Below are 23,762 nucleotides of genomic sequence, written 5' to 3' on the forward strand. Positions count from 1 at the left end.
AAAGAACCGCTTGGATTGACATGAAATTTGGCATACACACAGCTAACAAGTCAAAGAAAAAAAGTGATATTGTGCCGATATGTGCTTTTGCCCTGGGGGTGGTTTTCACCCCCTCTTGGGGGTTAAAAAATATTCGTCCAAAGAGAGTCAGGAAATGGGTAAACTGGCTAATTTTAAGTAACTTTTGTTCTATAGAGTTTTTTCACTAAGTCAATACTTTTCGAGTTATTTGGCAGTGAATATGTTCATTTTTTCAACAAAATAACCACGCTTTTAGACGGTTTTTCGCAAATAACTCAAATAGTAAGTATTTTGTCGAAAAAGCAATCTTAACAAAAATATAGCCTATAAAAAATTTAAAAAAATGGTGTATATATCACGTCATTTTATTTAGTAGAAGCAGAGTTATAGCTAATGAAAAATAGGTTCATATTCGTCAAATTCCAAATGGAATACTTTAACGTGAAATAACCAAAAATGAAGCACATTTCGGGGAAAACTTATTACAACTTATTTAAAGTGTTTAAAAAAAGCTTCATTTTTGTTTTATAAAAAAAATTTCTAGCATCAAAATTAAACAAGTTACGCTCAAAATAAAGTTAGTCCCTTTTGGTTTTGGTAAAAAAATCGAGAAAATCACCCCCTAATTAGTATCTTAAATGAACTTAATCGTAACGACTTCACAAGTTTCTTGACTCGTGTATATATTGTTTATATGATCTGTAAGTTTCATCGGTTCAAAGTCCTTATTATTGAAAGGGCTGTAGTTAAAAGGGGTTGAACGAGTCACTGATCACGAATGTATGCAAATTTAGAAACACCAAATCTTGATCAATTTTTGGCTAACAATAAAACAAAAAAATACATGATATTCAGAAAAGCAAATCAGACTTTTTTTGTTTTTCGAGATTTTTGGTATCTCTAACAATTTTTAAGTTATTTTGAAAAAAAGCATATTTTTCAAAATTTAAATTTTTAAAAATTTTACTTTGAAACCAAATGTTTTCAAAAATAAGCACTTTGAATCGATGCATCATATAAACACAATATAAGTAAAATAATTTGTGGAGCGGCAACGATTAATTTCATTTAAGTTGCTAATTACGGGGTGGTCTTCCCGATTTTTTTTGCAAAAACAAAAGGGACCAACTTTATTTTGAGCGTAACTTGCATAAATTTAATGCTAGAAACTCTTTGTAAAAACAGAAATAAAGCATTTTTTAAACACTTTAAAAAAGTTATAATTGGTTTTCCCCAAAAAGTGCTTAATTTTTTGGATATTTCACGTCGAAATATTCTATTTGAAATTTGGTGAATATGAATCTATTTTTCATTGGCTATAACTCTGGTTCTACGAGATCCAGAGACCTAACGCGTACACCATTTTTTTTTACTTTTTTATAGGCTATATTTTTGTTAAGAACGTTTTTTTCGACAAAATACTTACTTTTTAAGTTATTTGCGAAAAACCGTCTATCAATGTGGTTATTTTGTTGAAAAATGAACATATTCACTCGCAAATAACTCGAAAAGTGTTGACTTGGCGAAAAAGCTCTAGAACAAAAGTTACTTAAAATTAGTCAGTTTACCCATTTCCGGACTTGTTTTGGACATATATTTTTTCACCCCCAAGAGGGGGTGAAAGTCACCCCAGGGCAAAAGCACACATCGGCACAATATCACTTTTTTTCTTTGACATGTAAGCTATGCGTATGCCAAATTTCATGTCAATCCAAGCGGTTCTTTAAAATTTAGAGCAAAAACCGTGAAAGAATGGACTAACTATGATTCTATTACACAAAGCAGAAGACAAAGCCAATTTAGAGAATTACAGACGGATTAGCCTCCTCAGCCATTTATATAAGTTATGTACGCGAATAATAGTTAAGAGAATGGAAAGAAAATTAGAGACTTATCAACCAAGAGAACAGGCAGGATTCCGAAAAAGTTACGGAACAAATGACCATCTACAAAGTATAAAAACCCTAATAGAGAAAGTAGTGGAATACAATAAACCTCTAGTTCTGGTTTTTATCGATTTTCACAAAGCCTTTGACACAGTTGAGCTTAGCAAAATATTACAGGCACTTAAAGAATGCAGGCTAGATTATAGGCATACAAAATATACTTACAGGCAACAACCACTGTCAAATTACATACTAAGTCGCATAAAAATAGAACGGGGGGTGAGACAAGGAGACCCAATGTCACCTAAATTTTTTAATACGGTCTTAGAACATGCTTTCAAGAGTTTGGGTTGGATGACAAAGGGAATAAAAATAGATGGAGAATATCTAAACAACTTACGTTTCGCCGATGATATAGGCATAGTAGCTGACGATCTAGGTATGGCAAGAGAGATGGTACAGGAACTCGTTGTGGCTACAGAAAATGTAGGTTTAAATATAAACATCTCGAAAACAAAAATAATGACAAAGGACCAGGCAACACTCCTTATGGAAAAGTGGTCCCGGTCAAATTTGATGAAAGTTTGGTCAATGATACTTCTTGATGTGTAGATTAAAAAAGTCTATGGCACCTGGGTCTGAATAACTGCTATTCTCGAGTTACAGCCTTCTGAAGTTATTGGATTCGGGTGCTCGGTTTACGTCAAGTGCACTAATTTGCGGTCAAGTGAACGAAAATATTTATTATTAGAAGAAGAGAAACTCATGTTCTTCATACATACTTGCGTGCTGCATATGAATTCGTGGTCAAAAATAGTTGGATCGTATTTTAGTCTTCAAAAAACCTCCGAAAAGTCTTCAGAAAACTAAAGAAGTGCGGTATAAAAGGTGCTGCTAGATCGATATAAGCATTATCATGTTTTCATGAATGCTTCTCAGTTATGGAATACCAGCAAAACTACAGTTCCGCCTTATCTTTAGAAAACTACTGAACAGTGGCGGATCTAGGGGGGATGGGGTAATTCCACTCGTAATATGTTCCAGAATAATTAAAGAAAAAATTGTTGAAACATAAAAAATACATTAGTTGACATGAAACTTGTCCCGCATATCAGATATAAGACAGGTAGAGAACATGGACTGGATTTCAATACAAAAAAAAAACAAAGTAAATGGTAGTTCGTAAATGCTAAATATTAATTACAATTTTCTATGGAAAAAACGGGTTTAAATCATCTTCGACTATTCGTATGTTAACATTTTGCTGATTTCGGTTAGATGCATCATACGTCGTGTTAACTAACGACCTATCAGGATACTTAACATTGGGTTGATGTCTTGCAAAGCCTAAAAACCATATAAGACACTGGTGATATGAGCACAAGTACCTACAGTTCTCGCACCAGATTGACAGGTACAGTAGTACCCGTTAATCGGTTCTTCTACAGGCTCATCATCATTATCTTCATCAACTGTATAGGAAATGAATACTTGGTGTTTTGTAGCTTGCCGAAACCTAGAAAATATTCGAACTCTTATGAATCCCGGTTTATCCATATTCTCATCAATTTGAAACTCTTCGTCATTTCCTCTTATTATTTTATCTTGTATGTAAGATGGTGCCAGTTTAATTTGATATATCCCAATCTTAAGGTCTTTTAGGTAGTCTAAGTCGAAAATAGGAAAGTTAGCAAAATCATGATTATGAAGCCTCCATTGACCATTTCTTCAATATGATTATACCTAAGTATGAATATTATAGTTGTTATAAAAATAACCCTACAAAATTATTCTCCATAATATTTTGTATTAAAAAGCTCATCATCATTGGCTGTAGAACCCCTGGTGGACCTCGGTCTGTTCGAGAATCAGCTTCCATTCCATTCTATCCTCCGCCTTGGTTTTCTAATTTCGTACGCTTAACACCCGTAACTCATCTTCTCTGGTCCTTAAATCGTACTCTGGGCCATGGGCGCCCATGCCCATGGGCAGGGGGGCCGTGACCCCCCTCACTTTTCGGGTGCTTTGAATTATATTGGTTATTCAAAATATACAAAATATAATGTGCAACATCTTCACGTTTGCCACCCCCCTAAAAAATTTTTATATGGGCGCCCGTGCTCTGGGCTTACGTCTTTTCGTCACACTATCCGCTCTTTGGTTATAAATGTGTTTTGATGGCTTCATCTCGTTCATTTTCGTTAAATAAAGTTATTTCATTAATTCTGGAACATGTTACCGGTGGAATAACCCTTACCCCTTCTAGATCCGCCACTGTTCAGTAGTTTTCTAAAGATAAAGCCGAACTGCAGTTTTGCTGGTATTGCATAACTGAGAAGCATTCATGAAATCATGATAATAATCATGTAATCTAGCAGCACATTTTATACCGCACTTCTTTAGTTTTCTGAAGACTTTTCGGAGGTTTTCTGAAGACTAAAATACGATCCAACTATTTTTGACCACAAATTCATATACAACACGCAAGTATGTATGAAGAACATGAGTCTCTCTTCTTCTAATAATAAATATTTTCGTTCACTTGACCGTAAATTAGTGCACTTAACGTAAACCGAGCATCCGAAGCCAATAACTTCAGAAGGCTATAACTCGAGAATAGTAGTTATTCAGACCCAGGTGCCATGGACTTTTTTAATCTACACATCAAGAAGTATCATTGACCAAACTTTCATCAAATTTGACCGGGACCACTTTTCCATAAGGAGTGTTGCCTGGTCCTTTGGTACCCAACCAGAACATCAGTATTGGTGGGCAAGAAATGGAACTCGTAGAGAGATATAAATACCTGGGACATGAAATTACGATTGGCAGGGATAACCAGACTTATGTACTGAAGAGAAGAATCGGTCTTGGGTGGGCAGCATTTGGAAAACTGAGAGAAACTTTTAAAAGTGACTTGCCCACATGCCTAAAGAGAAAGGTATTTGATCAGTGCATCCTCCCAGTCTTGACGTACGGATCAGAAACACTTACCTTAACTAAAGCCTCGGCTACCAAACTAAGAGTCACGCAGAGAAGAATGGAGTGGTCAATGTTAGGAATAACTCTGCGAGACAAAATCAAAAACTAAGAAATCAGGAGAAGAACAAAGCAATAATGTCACTTTGCGCTTGTAATACATACAACATTTTTTCTACAATCACTTAATAAAATGAAACTATTTTTAAATCATTAACTTTACTGTAACTATTTTATATCTGTCTTTATAATGTCATAACATTAACTTTTATATCTTTCAGTTTGAATGTTCAATGTGTTTCTATTGTATGGTTGTACGGTTGCTACGGACGACTAGCGTTCGGAAGATATTTAAAAACAAAGATTTTTTGCAGCCGCCCCCCCCCCCTACGAGGGGGATTTTAGTGTGAAGCCCATGAATTTTTTTTATACCCAAAATTGACATTCTCAGCAAAATTCAACTTGTTCATTTCGTTTTTAACGATCAAATCTTTGATCACTGGACTATATAATTTAACTGCTTTATTCATAATGACAATTCATAATTCTTTCCAAAATTGCAAAAGTAACATGCTATTTGTAAAATAATGATTTATTTGGGCTCGAATTTTTAAAAGCGAAAAAGAGAGAAACATAAACGGCGAAATGATGTCATGTCCCATATCCAAGTTGGCGCAAATAAATTCAAGGAAATCAATAAATTAAAAAATCCATTTACGTTTAATAACCAACCGAATATAAATAATTATTTTACCTTTTAAATTGTTCCTCATCTACGTAGAAATTATCGTTAAAATGTTGAAATATTACTTCATTTAATAAATGAATGTCCAAATATTCATTCATTCGATAAGTGACAATTTCATTTATCAAATATTATTACATTAATTTGATAAATGAATGAGCAAATATCTGTTGTGTGTTAATAAATTTTGTAGAAAATTAAAATAATCGTATTCCGGTTCATTATTAAAGGACACATAATTATTAAACTCGTGTTGAATTTAATGGATAACTTATTCACCTGATTTGAAACTTTTACAGTTTTTTTGTTTTTCAAAAATTAAAAAATTTAACGTGACCACTGTAACACATTAATGAATGTTGTATTTTCATACACAGGGTGTCCCAGACTAATTTATCCAGGCTATATCTCTTAAACGAATAGAGATTTTCGAATGGGACAAAAACTGATTTATTCCATTTGTAATACTCTTTAATATGGCATATAAAAAAATATCCCCTAAATATTCATCTCTTAGTTATAACGCCTAACTTTAATTTTTTTAATATCACCCTGTATATTTTTTTATAGTTTTGGATGTGATCTTCTATCGCCTATTCAACAGATTTTTTAAAAATAAAATCGGTTCGTAAGTAATCAAGAAAATATCAGTTTATTTTTGTTAATTACACAGGTTTACAAAAAAAAAAATAAATTGTGGACTGTTTGTCGAAACCATATGACAAGGGGGTTTTTGGGGTCGCTGATTACGAATCCGGGGTCCGTTGATCTCTATCACATCAGGTAAAGGTCATTTCAAGGTCAAATCAAGATAAATGGACAGTCGCTCTGAAAAAGTATATTAGGGGGTTTTTGGGGTCGCTGATCACGAATCCGCGGTCCGCTGACCTCTCACGTCTAGCTCAAGGTCATTTCAAGGTCAAATCAAGACGAATGGACACAATCGCTCTGAAAATGTATATTAGGGGTTTTTTGGGGTCGCTGATCACAAAACTGATTTTACCTTGAAATGACCTTTACCTGACGCGGTAGAGCTCAACGGACCCCGGATTCGTGATCAGCGACCCCAAAAACACCCTTGTCATATGGTTTCGTCAAATAGTCCACAGTTTATTTTTTTTGTAAACCTGTGTTATCTGTCCCAGACTAATTTTTCCAGGCTATATATTTCCTAAACAAATAGATATTTTCGAATGGGACAAAACTTGTCTATTCCATTTGTAGTACACTTTAATATGGCGTAGAAAAAATTCATCCCTTAGTTACAGGGTGCTATTAAAAAAATTAAAGTTGGGGGTTGTAATTAAGGGATGAATATTTAGGGGATGATTTTTTCTACGCCATATTAAAGACTACTATAAATGGAATAGAACGGTTTTTGTCCAATTCGAAAATCTCTATTCGTTTAAGAAATATAGCCTGGATAAATTAGTCTGTTACACATAATTAACAAAAATAAACTGATATTTTCTTGATTACTTACGAACCGATTTTATTTTTAAAAAATCTGCTGAATAGACGATAGAAGATCACATCCAAAACTATAAAAAAATATACAGGGTGCTAATAAAAAAATAAAGTTAGGGATCGTAACTAAGGGATGAATATTTAGGAGATGATTTTTTCTTCGCCATATTAAAGTGTATTACAAACGGAATAGATCGGTTTTGTCCAATTCGAAAATCTCTATTGGTTTAAGAGATATAGCCTGGATAAATTAGTCTGAGACACCCTTTATAAACCAGGGCATAAATCGATTTTTGAATAGAGCACCTAGAGACTTGCAACTTTTTGCATTGTGTTCAGGAGGATGTCAGGAAACAAGTCTAGTATAGAAAAATGGGTGGAAATGCATGATTGTACTACTCAGTGGTACTCAGACTTATATACTGCGTGGGATCTACCACATAAACTGCAAGCGTCCAGCGATCGACTGCTAGTAAAAAAAAAACAATTTTGAAAAGAAAAACTTCATTGCACATTTCTATTTGATAAAAAGTTGTAACTTCAGAGAGTTGTAATTTTAAAGTCATCTTTTTCATCTTAATTTTATTTGAATGTTGATGCATGGCACATCATATCGTCCACAATTTTTTCATATGATGTATAGTCCTTTTCATGACCCTTTTTCAGTGCGTAACAGTTTTTCGATTTCTCTCTAACGCATTAAATTGTATGTGATAGAAAAAAGGCACGTCGGTGATTACAGACATTTATAACATTTCTTCTAGTTATTCTAGTTGTCGATAGATGGCGCCATAACCAAAAAAGAATTATTTATTAAATAAAATAATAATATCAATATAATCTATACAATTTATAAGACTATACAAATCAAAGAAAATACCATTTTATAAATGCAATAGTCACAATTTATTTGTTTTTCATCATGTATGAGAGATGTTCGTCAGTTAGCCGATCACGATACTTTAATTTCCATTACCTACATTTGGGAAAATGGAGACTCATACAAGTATTGTACGTTGATGCAAACATTGCTGTGAGCTGCAGAGATAGTTGCCTCAAAGATGGAAATTTGTCAGACGATATTATGAAAGATAATGCCAATGCATTAGATGTGTTTGAAAGAAAAGTATTACGTAGTAGTCCAGAAAGCCACTGCGCATCCGCTAGGAAAAATATTCTAATTCGGATTTTTTGCACAATCTTACTCAAAAAGGACCCCTTTTAACAAATTTGCATGTTGCCAGGACCAAAAGTTGGTCAAAAATTTTATAAACGTTTTTTTTTTGTTTTTTTCCTAAAATTATTTTTTTTGCATGGAACAAATTTTTTTTAGGTTTTTTGGATAATTCCAAACAGAAAAGGTCTTTAGTGACTTTTCTAGTTGATAGTTTTTGACATATAAGCGATTAAAAATTGAAAAATTGCGAAATCGGCCATTTTTAACCCCCAAAAACCATGTGAAAAACTGAAAATCTGAATGTTGCCAATGTAGGTAGATATTCTTTAAACATCGATTGATGAAATCCCGAAGAGTTTTTTGCAATACAATATCAAAAACCCCTTTGTTTTTTCATTGCCAATGAAGAGTGCGCGACACTATTTTGCACCATTGCATGTGTATACAGTATGGTGCAAATGAAAGGAATAAATTCGTTATTTTGTAAACCGGTGACTTTAAGGAAAAATCCCAAAACAGGTCGGTTTTTATTTTTAAGTTATGATATTGTGGCATATATAGTATACTATTGACGTCATCCATCTGGGCGTGATGACGTAATCGATGATTTTTTTAAATGAGAATACGGGTCATGTGCTGGCTCATTTGAAAGGTTCTTTAATTCTCCATTCAGTAATATAAACGTGTACATAATTATTTATACAGGGTGTCCAAAAAATTTTTATTAAATTAAATCATTTGGCAAATTGACAAAAAAATTAAATTATTGGACACCCTGTATAAATAATTATGTAAATGTTTATATTACTGAATAGAGAATTGAAAAACCTTTCAAATGAGCTAGCACACGACCCCTATTCTCATTTAAAAAATCATCGATTACGTCATTTTGTCAAGATTGTGCAAAAAATCCGAATTAGAATATTTTTCCTAGCGGATGCGCAGTGGCTTTCTGGACTATAGGATACTGGGCCCATAAGTGAAAATACAACTGGCGAATTAGGTATAATAGAGAAATATACGAGCAATATGGCGAACCAACTCTAGCACAATACACTAAACTGCAGAGATTACGGTGGGCAGGGCACGTGGTCCGCATGCATGAGAATAGAATCCCCAGAAAATTGCTGAATGCAAGAATGCAGGGAAGAAGACCTGTTGGAAGACCTAAAAAGAGATGGGAAGACGAAGTCGATGAGGATGCCAGGAACTTCCTGGGAACGCGTTCATGGAAAAGAACAGCGGTAAATCGAAATGATGGAGAAGCTTGTTGAAGGAGGCCAAGGCTCTATTTGGGCTGTAGTGCCATTGGATGGATGGATATTATGAAAGATCAAAATATATCGGTCGCTCTGAACTTAAGGTGTATATCCGAAATTATTTTCAGTACCTCATTTTGGACGGAAATGATCTCCGTATTGAGAGTAATGGATACTTCAATGACAAATTGTTCCACGTATCCACAAGAAAATGGATTAGACAAGAATGTTGCAATATCTGTCACTTTTTGTAATCAGCGAAGCGTCTTTCAAACTCGCTATGAACTGCTTGCAGCTCCGCGATCGACTTCAAAAACTTTGGACGATCGACAGGTCGATCGCGATCGCTATCGACTTTTTGCACACCGCTGTACTACGCTATCAGAACCGACTACCGGAACACCTGTTGCCCACGGCCCACAGTCACTGCTAAGGCATGTCATCTTTTCTGGAGTTTCGAGGGTTTTCGGAATTAAATTGATGCAAATAGATTACTCGAGCGGTTTTTGGGGTATCTGAAAACGAATACGTCAACAGAACCGACACCCGGAGCACCTTGTCTTTAGGGTCACGTCATCTTCTGGAGTTTCGAGAGATTTCGGTACCAAATTGATACAAACAAATTACGCGAGGGGTTTGTGGGATTACTGAACACGAATACGTCATCAGAACTGACCCACTGAGCACCTGGTGCCTACGGTCACTTCTAAGGCACGTCATCTTGTGGAGTTTCGAAGGTTTTCGGTCTTGAATGCATGCAAATAGATTCTGATGTCATCAGAACCGACTCCCCGGACCACCTGGTGCGTAAGGTTACTTCTAAGTGCTAAGGCATGTTATCTTCTGGAGTTTGGAGGGTTTTTGAGTTCCAGGTGCACCGGGAGGCAATTTTTATGACCTATTCTTGTTCAGCGACCCCAAAAAACCCCCAAGTTTTCTTTTTGCATCGATTTAGTGACGAAAACCCTCGAAACTCCAGATGCCGTGCCTAGCAGTGAATCTGGGCACCAGGTGGTCGGTTCTGATGCCGTATTCGTCTTCAGCGACCCCAAAAACCACAGAGTAACAAAATCCGGTCCTTAATACACTTATTTTGACATGTTTATGCATTTTTTGATTCAATTTATGTACTTTAAAATGCAACTATGCATTTCCACCCATTTTTCTATAGTATCGTTGATTGAAATATTACACTGGTAATATTACACCAGTGTAATATTTCAATCAACGATAGTATGTAGACTTTTTTCCTGACATCATCCTGAACATAATACAAAAAAGTCTCTGGGTCTAGGTGCTGTATTTAAAAATCGATTAATTTTGTGCTCAATGTCCTGGTCTAATATAATTAAAGTAATATAGTAGATAATAAAAAAGTTCAGTAATACTTATAGCCCAGTAAATGAACGGGAAATTCGGCGATACCGTGTAATTTTCAGGGGCAACTCCGAATTGCATGAACATTTGGATTTAGGCTCTACTTACCCTCCACTTCAAAGTTGAAATTGTGCCGTTGGTTGCTTTTACTTGGGGGAAATGGATAAATTGACTGATTTTAAGCAAATTTTGTTCTATAGAGTTTTTTAGGTAAGTCAATACTTTTCGAGTTATTTGCCGTTGAAAATGTTGATTTTTCGACAAAAAAACTACGCTTTCAGACGGTTTTTCGCAAAATAACTCAAAAAGTAAATATTTTATTGAAAAAAAGTATTCTTAGCAAAAGTGTAGCTTATAAAAAACCCAAAAAAATGGTGTATCGGTAAAGTCTATCAATCAAATAAAAACAAAGTTGTAGCTCATGAAAAATACGTTCTTATTCGTCTAATTCCAAATCGAATATTTCAAGGTGAAATCACCTAAAAATTAAGCACTTTTCGGGAAAAACCCATTTAAACTTTTTTAAAGTGTCAATAAAAAGCTTTGTTTTAATTGTTAACAAAAGTTTTAGCATTAAAAATAAGCGAGTTACGCTCAAAATAAAGTTGGCCCTCTTTTTTTTTGTAAAAACATCATGAAAATCTCGCCGTGTTTAGCTCCCCAAATGAAATTAATCGCTACCGCTTTACAAACAATTTACTTATCTATCTATTTTTTATATGATCTGTCAGTCTCACCGGTTTAAAGTGTTTATTTTTGAAAGGGTTATAATTGACAAAGCTTGAATGGGTCACTAATCACGAGTGTATGCAAATTTTGAACAGCCATATCTTAACCAATTCTTGTCTTACGGAAAAACAAAATGAAACTAGCATGTTTATAATAGCAAAACCTACATTTTTTACTCTTTAAGATTTTTCTTATCACTAATACTCTTTTACAAATTTTTTTTATTTTGAAAAATTAAAATTTTTCAAAAATTTTTAGAAAATTTTTTTTTACTATAAAACCAAAGGTTTTTAAAAATAAGCAGTTCAAACCAATCAAACTTACAGATCATATAAACAATACACAGCCAAAGGTAAAGCCAAACGATTAATTTCATTTAGGGTGCTAAATAGAGGGAGGTTTTCACGATTTTTTTTACCAAAAAAAAGGGGTCAACTTTTTTTTTCAGTGTAACTCGTTTATTTTTGATGCTGTAAACTTTTGTAAAAAAACAAATAATAAGCTTTTCTTCGATACTTTAAAAATGTTAACAAGGTTTTCCCGAAAAACGCTTCTTTCTTCGGTGATTTCGCGTTGAATTATTCGATTTGGAATTAGACGAATAAGAACGTATTTTTCCACCTACCTCTACCGAAAGTATACTTTTCCGGACCTGATTGTAGGGAGCAAAGTTGTACTTTTCATATTGTTGTATGGCAACAATATGAAACATGTCACAAAGCAACAATACAAATGTCATTAACAACAATTAAATATCATTTTTATTTATAGTAATATTAAAAGTACAATTAGTTAATGAGGCATTTTCAAAATTGAAACCGTGCAAAAATGTTCCCGACTCTTGATACGCATTGGTAATAGGGCTTTTCATTCACAGTCATTTCTTTCGAGCTTCTGTCATGTGTCACATAATATTAATATATCTACGTCGTACGTTATTGGTATATACCCATGATACAAACCAAAGACGTATGACGTAGATATATTAATATTATGTGACACATGACAGAAGCTCGAAACAAATGACAATCGATGAAAAGCCCTATTGTTGATGATACTGATGGTCGAGCACAACTTTCAGCAATCATTCCCGATGTTCTCGAATCATGACTTAATTATTTTAATTTCTAACATCTAGACGACTTTGATAGTTGTCACAGTTAATTTCGAGTAAAAATAGCGTATGAATTGTACTATTTATGGTTGAAAATTGCCACGTTTGAAGAAAAAATAGTATACTTTATTCGGCAAAGAAGCGACTTTTCTTGACTTGCCCTCTATTACGCGCCTCACTTCGTTCGGCGCGTAATATCGGGCGCGTCAAGAAAAGTCATGCTTCTCCGCCTCATAAAGTAATATACTATTTCCTCCCTAGGGAGGAAAAGTAAAAGTGACGTCATGGTATTTCATTCATGAAATATAACTTATTGACGCCCTGTACAATATATATTTTCTATTACGTAAGTATCTATACATTTTAACGTTTATTTAAAAACACTCTGTATTTTGCAGAATGGTAAAAAATAGTAAATTGTTATTCTGATTTAACAATGTTTACATTAATAATTTCATGCCCCGCTAACTCTAATAAAAAACATGTAATCGTATTTATTTTCCTTCCGTTTAGTCAGAGGCGCTGATGTCGGCATTGTGATTGGTGGAACATGACTTTTGACAAATCCTGCGCTATCTGTGAATCTGTAATCTGTGTTCGTTCGTTCGTTGTCGTTCTCGTTCACTTATTTTATATGGTCGGTTATGTGATGTGTTTGTGTTTAGTTTGTGTCACCATAAAAAGCTGAATATTCAGTCGTGTTTTTTGATATTTTTGTTATTTCATAATCGAGTACCTTTTTAAAGGTAAGTTTTTCTGATTGTAGGTACTGTTTATCCAACAGTTTTAAAATACACATTTTATTTCGCGTTTTGTTGTTGGGTCTAATGGCCGATCAGCTGTTGTGTGCAGCCGATAAATTCAACAAGTAAACATATATTTAATCGAAATTAAATACTCATATTTCTATGTAAAATGTCACATTATTGTACAAATAAATAATTAAGAAACAAAAGTTGTTCGTGTTTTACCTTTATTGTCCACTTGAATAAAATAATATTAAATATTGGAAGTACCGTATGGAGGCTATGGTGTACCTAGCGTGGAGGCTAGATAACGCTACCCTTCCTATCCAATCAACAGCAAGAACGTTTAAAATTTCACACCTATCATGTCGAAGCTACAGACCACTTATGTGGAGGCCAGATTTGTAGTATCCTTCCAATTTTCCAGGTGCTGAAATACGTGACATATTTTTTGGAGGGTAAGATCGCATTCTACCAAATCACACAACACTTTTTTCTATGAATAATTTGACTTATATTTGACAGTTGACAGTTATATTGTACCTACTTGTTACTTTTAGTTCTAATAAATTTTGTTGGTTAGTTACATAAATAAATTAGGTAAAAATGAAAAAATTACTTGTTATTTGAGGAATGTGGAAAAACCATATGTATAACATGGGAGTAAAGTGCCTTTTCCTCCCTTGAATGATTACTGCCCTCCGCTACGCGTCGGGCAGTAAACTTCATTCTCGGGAGGAAAAGTAGCACTTTCCTCCCTTGTTATACAAATAGCTATTTCATGAGCTACAACTTTGCTTCTACTCAATTTGTAAACTTTACTGATACACCATTTTTTTTTTGTTTTTTATGGGCTACACTTTTGCTAAAAATATTTTTTTCGATAAAATATTTATTTTTTGAGTTATTTGGGAAAAACGGTCTGAAAATGTAGTTCTTTTGTCGAAAAATCAACATTTTAAATCGCGAATATCTCGAAAAGTATTGACTTACGTAAAAAACTTTATAGAACAAAAGGTGCTTAAAATAAGTGAATTTATCCATTTCTGGATAATCCTTATTTTAAACACGCGTTTTTCACCCCCCGAGAAGGGGTAAATGTCACCCCCCAAGTAAAAGCAACCACCGGCACAAATTCAACTTTGAAGTGGAGGGTAAGTAGAACCTCAATCCAAATTTTCATGCAATTCGGAGTTGCCTATGGAAATTACACTCCAAAACGGTCATTTATTGGGCTATTAACTTCAATTGTTAATGTGTATACTTATCACATGCAGACTAATTTTATTATTATTTAATTAAATGTAAACGATCTTCTGCGAATTAAACAATATACTTATATTCATCGGAAGAATGTGTCACACCTTAAAAAGTGAACGAACCTTCCGTGAGGAGGAACACAAATATCAATTATCTGATCTGGCAACAAAGCTTTGATTTTTAAATATCTCTACAACATCACGAGGTATATTTATTTTACCAAGCAAAACCTCATCGTGATAAAAAACATAAAAAAAAATAAACAAGAATCTATTGATAACCTTAGATGGAGATAAATAATTGAATTAGAAATTCAAAATTTCTTTAAATTCTTCACTTGTTTAATCATTAAATGAGAAACCAAATATTGACAGTTGCTAAAGCATTTATAGGGTGTCCGAACACATTTTCATGACAAAACTTGCAAATTCCGGAACTCAAATTCGATAGAATTCTAGATAAATCACATTTCTAAATTTATTTCACCAGAAACGGTTTATTTTATAGAATAATCAATCTAATGGTAATTTTCATAGTTTCGGTGTGATAAAGAATCAAAAATCGGGTCAAATCACAAATTGATAACGGCAATACTACAGGGTAATATGATAAAGGCAGATTAAGAAAATGAACACTGTAAAATTTCAACTTACAAGTTGACAGACACAGAAAATTAAATACCAAAGAGAAACATGGACATTGGAAGAAAGATCGGAAACATTTAAGCAAATACCACTAGAAAAGGCAGAAGAGATATGTGGAAGAATAAAGTACAATGGAAAACTAAAGGAATGAAATGGTGGTACGAGGATATTATCGATTTAGTATGGAAAGTATGGAAAACAAACATTCAGAATGCAGATCCAAGAGTCAGAAAAGACTACAACACTAAAAGAAAGTACAACAGGCAATAAAAAAAGCAAAAAGGGAAAGTTGGAAAACATTTGGAATGGTCATAACGAGAGAGTTTAGGATTGATAACAGAAAATTCTGGACAAGAATTAAAAGACTAAGAGGCGATAAAAAGAAAGATATCAGAGCAATGAGAGACAGTCAAAAGGAGTTCAAAGAAGAATAATTAAGGAACAAAATACGAAAAACCGATGGCACAAACCATCCTACCATATGTAAAGGGTACAACAGAGAAAATAGGAATAGTGCTAAGAAAGAAATCACAAAATAAAAACGATATTTAATACCGACAGAAAAATCTCCTATTTTACCATCCGCAAAAAAAAAACAAAAATATCGTAAGAAAATCAAGTAGTATACAAGATTCTATGTGGGGACTGTGACAAATTGTACATCGGACAGACCAACCGAAGAATCCAAATTAGACGAGAAGAACATCAAATTGCCATCAAAAGGAGAGCAAATAGTCATCCCTGTCACACCACATCTTAACTACAGGACATACAATAAATCTGAACCAAATGACGATGCTAGCTAATCTTTTTATAAAAGAAAGGCCAAATCAGAGAAGCAATAGAAATTGAAAAAAAATCACAACAATCTAAATCAAAGAGATCATGCTCAAAGGCTTTCAATAAGGTGGAAAACGGTCCATTATTTTTTACCCGAGGCTTACTTGCATTTCTGTGAGCCGTGTTGGGATTTTCCCCAGGTAGGGGGCTAACCTGGCCTGGGAACCCTCCTCCTTTACCCGGGCTTGGGACCGGCAATAGTACTGTGAGCTACTCAATCCACCCAGCAATACCACAGGCGGAGTTGAACAAAATAATAGAAAACCTTACCAGAACATCTGGATTTTAGATGGGTAATACATTCTTTAGAGTTGTTTGCTACGCTGACGATGCTGTCCTTATCGCCGATTCTGAAAACAATCTCCATGCGTAACTGTATGCGTTTAATACTAAAGCTAAATAACTAAATAAATATGCTCATCAACACCTAGAAGACTAAGCGCCTAGTAATATCCAAAGAACCGATAAGATGCAAATTAGAAATTGACTCCAAAACTGTGGAACAGGTGAATCACTTCAAATATCTTGGAACGGAAATAACAAGCTATGGAAATTTCTCAAAAGAGGTCAGAGAACAAACAAAGAAAGCAGCTAGAATCTCGGGACGCCTGAAAGAAATCGCATGGAAGAACAAATATCTAAATACTGAAAGCAAAGTCAAAATATACACGGTGAGTCACCACTAACGCGACGGAAGATTACAGCGAAATGGTAGAAGATTTGAAAAAAAATTTTAATGAGTGGTTTGTAAGTTGATAAAATCTACATTTTAAAATTATTTTGAAATATAATCCCAATAGTCCCAATAAATGGCGGCGTATCAAAGTTATATTTTTTCTTATGGAACACCCTGTATTTTATTGCATTTTTTAATTGTCCGCAAAAAATAAGGTATAGTTTCATAAGGCTTCCCTATACCTATGTACCGAGTGTTCTGAGTTATGTTGACATTTCTTAAAATGTAAAGTTTTAAAAGAAGGCTTATTCTCAAGTTATTTAAGAAATTATAAAAAAATACTTTTACATCTAAATAGTTGGATATTGATTGAATGTATTCCATGATTGATTATTACACATGTATTTACAGGGTGTTCAACATTTACAGTTTCATTATTGGATTATTCAATGTGTCATATAATGCTTATTTTAAATGGAACACCATGTATATTAATTATTAATTATATTAAACGAAGTCACCTCTTTCGAATGGTATATGGATGTCCTATACCTAGGTCTAATAGTTTTTGCGTAATTTACAATTATTTAAATTCTTAATCTGTAAATCGATTTTAACACAAAATATGTATCTCATTGTATGACATCGTCATTTTATGACAGTACGGTCTGGTAATTATCAAAAATATAAACACCCATGTATGATATTCAAATTTAATTGTTCCTAAAAATGAATAACCACGTTATCTACGAAAGAGTAGACATGGTACTTTGCATTGGGGAGTGTTTCCAAAATTGTATCTTACTTTCTAAAGTTTACGCTCAAAAGTAGGTATCCCGATAGAAGACACCCAAAAAAGGATGTTTTTGAGAAATTTCGGAAAGTTAAATAAAAATAAACCAGTTATTTATGATCACGTCAAGGAACTTGATGTCCTGCTTTCTGTTACGGAAAACCCAAATACTAGTAAAGAAAAAATTTCGGGTAAATCAGTCAAACGACTGTTAGAATACTTAAGAGAAACCACTATTATCCGTAAAAAAACTCAACTACACCAATATTAGACCGAACAGGATTATGATAAATATTTAACTTATCGTTTATGGACTTAAGACTTTGGAGCACATCCTGATTTTTTTTAATGTATTGTATACAGACCAATCTTACCTACTTTTTATAATAATGGTCTAGTAAATAGACATAATTTTCATTTCAGTATGATACAGTAAACAACCATTTATTTCGTACAGTTTAAAAATCGAGAGTGCATAAATATTATTTTTAAAATCGATTTACCGTTTAAGAAAATTGTAAATTACGTCAAAACTATGACTCCTAGTTATGGAACATCCCTATACCATTCGAAAGAGGAACCTGTGTTTAGTATAATAATTTATTAACATACATGGTGTTTTATTTAAAATAAGCATCATATGACACTTTAAACAATCCAATAATGAAACTGTAAATTTTGAGCACCCTATAAATAAATGTGTAATAATCAATCATGGAATACATTAATTACAAAATAATTACCAGACCGTACTGTCATAAAATGACAATGTCATACAATGCTATTAATTAACTACATCTTTTGTTTTAAAGTCGATTTACAGATTAAGAATTTTAATAATTGTAAATTACGCAAAAACTATGACACCTAAGTATAGGACATCCATATACCATTCGAAAGAGGTAGATTTGTTTAGTATAATTATTTATTAATATACATGGTGTTCCATTTAAAATAAGAATCATATGATACATTGAATAATCCAATAATAAAACTGTAAATTTTGAACACCCTGTAAATAAATGTGTAACAATTAATCATGAAATACATTCAACCAATATCCAAATATTTATATGTAAAAGTATTTTTTTTCCTTGTTTTAAATAACTTGAGAATAAGCCTTCTTTTAAAACTTTACATTTTAAGAAAAGTCACCATAACTCAGAACACTCTGTACATAGGTATAGGGAAGCCTTATGAAATTATAGCTTATTTTTTGCGGACAATTAAAAAATGCAATAAAATATAGGGTTTTCCATAAGAAAAAATATAACTTTGATACGCCGCCATTTATTGGGGCACCCTGTATATTTCAAAATAATTTTAAAATGTAGATTTTATCAACTTACAAACCACTAATTAAATTTTTTTTTTAAATCTTTTACCATTTCGCTGTAATCTTCCGTTGCGTTAGTGGTGACTCACCCTGTATAAGAAAACAATAAGACCTATTATAACATATCCGGCAGAAACAAGACCTGACACAAACAGAACGTTACAAATGATGAGAACGGTTGAAATGAGAACACTAATAAGTATAGAAGGCAGAACTCTACGTGACATAATAAGAAGTGAAGACATCAGACAAAACTGTGGAATACGGGACATATAGGCAGGTGGGTCAGACAGAGACGAAGATATTGGAACAAACATATAAAGAGAATGGAGGACAGCAGACTCGTTAAAAGCGCAAACACGAATAACCCAGTAGGTAAAAGACCACAGGGTAGACCACCAAAACGATGGAGAGAATGCTGGACCTCATCGTCCGGGGAAGACTTATTGGCAGTGAACAGGCAGTAGCCTACTAGCATGATCGATCATGCTAGAAAGAAGAAGAAGAAGAAGAAGGAAAACGGTGTTGAAGAAGGATACAATAATAAATCACGTATATAGGGTTTTCGAGTTCTATAAAACACAAACAAGACATAAACTCAATAATTGTCCGTTTAGTGGAAAACCGCCATAACAACATTAGGCTCGTTATTTAATAAGCACATCTCGCATGTTTTAGCTGTATTTTAAATACCAGTATTTTGAGAAAAAATAAAACGGCTGCAAATCCTTTGATTCCCAGTCTTTTCTTCACATCACTATAGACTAAGAGCCGTATACACTCAACGAAAAAGGTACGTAATATTAATAAAAATGTTAATTCAGACAACAAAAGCAATACTTAAAATTTGTCCAATTCTTGGTTTTATTGGAACGACAAAACGACGTTCACCAATTCATTATTTTCGTTAGTTGATCCAATGTATTACGTTTAATGAATGGATGAACATTCATTTATTAATATACAGGGTGTCCCGAAAAGATTGGTCATAAATTATACCACATTCTGGGGCCAAAAATAGTTCGATTGAACATAACTTACCTTAGTACAAATGTGCTCATAAAAAAAGTTACAGCCCTTTGAAGTTACAAAATGAAAATCGATTTTTTTCAATATATCGAAAACAATTAGAGATTTTTTGTTGAAAATGGACATGTATCATTATTATGGCAGGACCATCTTAAAACAAAATTATAGTGAAATTTTTCCACCCCATAAAAATTTTATGGGGGTTTTGTTCCCTTAAACCCCCCCAAACTTTGGTGTACGTTCCAATTAATTCATTGTTGTGGTACCATTAGTTAAACAAAACGTTTTTAAAACTTTTTTGCCTCTTAGTATTTTGTCGATAAGTCAGTTTTTATCGAGATGCGGCTTCTTTTTTAATATGTTTACATAAAAATTTTAAGGGGGTGTTGTTCCTTTAAACCCCCCAAATGTTTGTGTACGTTCTAAATAAACTATTATTGTGGTACCATTAGTTAAATACAGTATTTTTAAAACTTTTTTGCCTCTTAGTCTTTTTTTGATAAGTCACCTTTTATCGAGATGTGGCTTCTTTTTCAAAATATACCTAAAAATGTAAATTATAAATAAACTTTCAGATTATTAACAGGTCGCTACAATCGTACTTAACCATATACAAATATGTGGTGGATTCGACAAATATTCAAAATATCTCGATAAACACTGACTCATCGAAAAAGTACTAAGAGGCAAAAAAGTTTTAAAAATATTGTGTTTAACTAATGGTGCCACAATAATAATTTAATTGGAACGTACACAAAAGTTTGGGGGGGGGGGTTTAAGGGAACAAAACCCCCATAAAATTTTTATGGGGTGCACAAATTTAACTTTCATTTTTTTTTAAGATGTTGCTACAATAATAATGCCACATATCCATTTTCAATAAAAAATCTCTAAGAGTTTTCGATATATGAAAAAAAATCGATTTTCATTTTGTAACTTTAAAGGGCTGTAACTTTTTCTGTGTGCACTATTGTATATATTACGAACACCGTTCACTGAGTCAACGAACACTATTCGTTGAAAGAACAACGTCGTTAATTAACCGACGAAGACTATTCGTTGTGTCAATAACAGTGTTATTTCTCCTAACGTATACTGCTTCATGCATCCAATCAATTTCGTTTATTTCTGCAATTATTTCCGTTTATTCTTACAATTAATTCCGTTCATTGTCACAATAAATACGGTTATTCTTACAAGCAATTCTATTCATTCCTACAATCAGTTTCGTTCATTCCCACTATGAACTTATTTTATATTAATAATTACTGAATGCATTATCTCAATGTATGCTATTAATTGATTAGTAATAATTTTGCAAATCCCCCTTTTTTGTGCTAAAGCTAATGGACTTTAGTGATTTCACATATACAGTGCGTTGGAATAAGTGTTACCCCCTTATTAACTTATTTATATTTATTTATATATTATTATATTATTTATATTTAGCACATAAGCAACACGCTCGGACAGGTAGATTTTTAAAATAATCAAAAGTATATTATAACATCAATGTTTCGGACTTTACGCGATCCCTCTTCAGACGACAGGCACAACTTAAATTTTTTTAAATGGGAAAGTACCTCATGTGACAGCTCATTTAAAAGCGTTTGAAATAGTGATTCCAAAAATAGAGCGCAGGTGCAAAATTTCGATCGAATTCTTTTCAAACGCATTCATGTTTTTTTTTGGAATCCTGAGAAAACTAATAAGTATTTTTGAAAAATTCAGACGCAGAATAAAAGATTACATTATTACCGAGGGCTAAAAGTCCCTTAGAATAAACAAAAAGTTTCTTTCGAATGGGATATTTGAAATTAAAAATCATACTAAATTTTCTCTTTTTCACCACTACTGTGACTTATTAAAATAATCATTATAGAAGTTCTCAGGGACTTCAGATCCTCGATAATACTGTAATATTTTATTCTGCGTTTAAATTTTTCAAAAATACTAATTAGTTTTCTCAGGATTCGAAAAAAATGAATACGATAATAGACACACGAAAACTTCCTTCCAGTACGGACTACACTTGGTAACGAAATGACATTATTCGGTACTTCGGCAAATAATTCTTTTTTAAACAATGGTAACACAGAGAAGCTCGGGGTATCACCATAAGGAAAAGCCGTTACATTTCAAATGGTCAAGCAAAACATTTATTGTTTCAACAACTGAGTTTATTGTTACCATAAACGCATTGATTGTGGTTATTAACGACGTTCTACACCTTCGTTGCGGGGTATGCCTCTCAGAGGAAAGGGGGGAAACTTATATGCAAGCGAAAGTTGGTAACAATGCATTTATAGCAGAATACTCAAATCATATGTTTCAGTATTGAATACTTTATAAAAATAAATTATAATAAATTACGGAAATTACTGAATAAATTACGGAATTAATTATAATAAATAAATTAAAAATAAATGGTACGGTAAACAATCCTCATTTTTTAATATGTTATTCCTTACAAAAAAACCTTTAATTTAAGCACAAATAATTAAAAATCGTAAATTTGGGTCAAAAGTTATTAACTTTTTAAGAATTCCCATAAGAGCCCATGTTAAAACTTAACTTTGACCCTTAATAGTAATTAAACGGCACGGTAAAACAATTTTTAAAAAATCAAGTCTGAGTTTTTTGAAGTAAACTATAATATACTAAAATTTCATGCAAATCCTTAATTCTTTGCCGAAGGTGTAGAACGTCGTTAAACGCAGTAGTAGATTGATTAATGCATTCGTTGTCATAACCATCAGTTTACATCTATGGAATAATCATATATTACTCTCTATATTAACAACATTTGTACATTGTTTTAATGAAATCTGTACATTGTCACGATAAACCAATGTAATTGCTTATCATCTACGAAATCAAGAAAGTGTTTTGCTGCCAGAATTACTATTATTTATTAAATGTACGAAACTAGTTTATTGACTGAATAAATTGAGTGTTATTGATTAATGTACTCTAGTTACTTTGACAATTATTATTCAATCATTGTGACAATAACCAAATACATTCATCAATGTCTAAAAGTTCGTTGAAACAAAAAATTAAATTGTTGTTACAACGAAATACTATTCAATAATCACTGTTAATCAATATTACAAACTAAATTTTTTTGAGTGTAGGAAAAATCATTTTAGGCAACGTAAGAGTCTATAACTTAAATAGTAGAGCTAAAAGAAAACGCATGAACACTATGCCGTCACTTTTCAGTGGCACATGGGTCGACGGTAGAAAATAATACTTTCCACTTATGGACGGGATAAATGAATTAAAGATTACCCCTCGTTAATATAGCAAAATACCCTCAACCCCAGAATTAAATTTTTTGACTAGTATTTTAAATAACAATATTTTGAGAAACGATAAAACGGATGCAACATTTTTTTTTGTTTCGCAGTCTTTTCTTATAAGAACAATATTCATATCACTACTCACGCTAACGTATTCGGACTAAGATTAAGTACTCAAACATGATAACGTCGTTATAGATAATGAAGATTACGACTATGAAACAGTCAATCAGATTATTTGAACATTACCTATATGTATTTTGTGACTATCACGTTTAACAAAAGAAACATTTGAATGTACACATATTTGTACAAAGATTTGAAAATCACGTAGAATGTAGATATTTCTGGTAAATATATTTATTTTATACTCTTGTTG

General features: G+C 32.9%; 1 protein-coding gene across 7 annotated transcripts in view; it reads left to right on the forward strand.

Annotated features, from left to right (window-relative positions):
* The window catches only part of LOC114324222 (epsin-2), a 128,726-nt gene that overhangs the window by 27,626 nt on the left and 77,338 nt on the right, over positions 1 to 23,762 (forward strand). Inside the window, exon 1 of one of the 7 annotated variants that reach the window (XM_050651847.1) lies at positions 23,609 to 23,733. The exons of the other annotated variants lie outside the window; for them this stretch is intronic. The gene's annotated coding sequence lies outside the window, so the exon portion shown is untranslated. Of the gene's footprint in view, positions 1 to 23,608; positions 23,734 to 23,762 lie in introns of those variants that run through there. 7 annotated transcript variants of the gene reach the window in all.

The sequence above is a fragment of the Diabrotica virgifera genome, chromosome 1 (genome assembly GCF_917563875.1).
Source record: "Diabrotica virgifera virgifera chromosome 1, PGI_DIABVI_V3a".
In the NCBI taxonomy this organism is placed as follows: Eukaryota; Metazoa; Arthropoda; class Insecta; order Coleoptera; family Chrysomelidae; genus Diabrotica; species Diabrotica virgifera.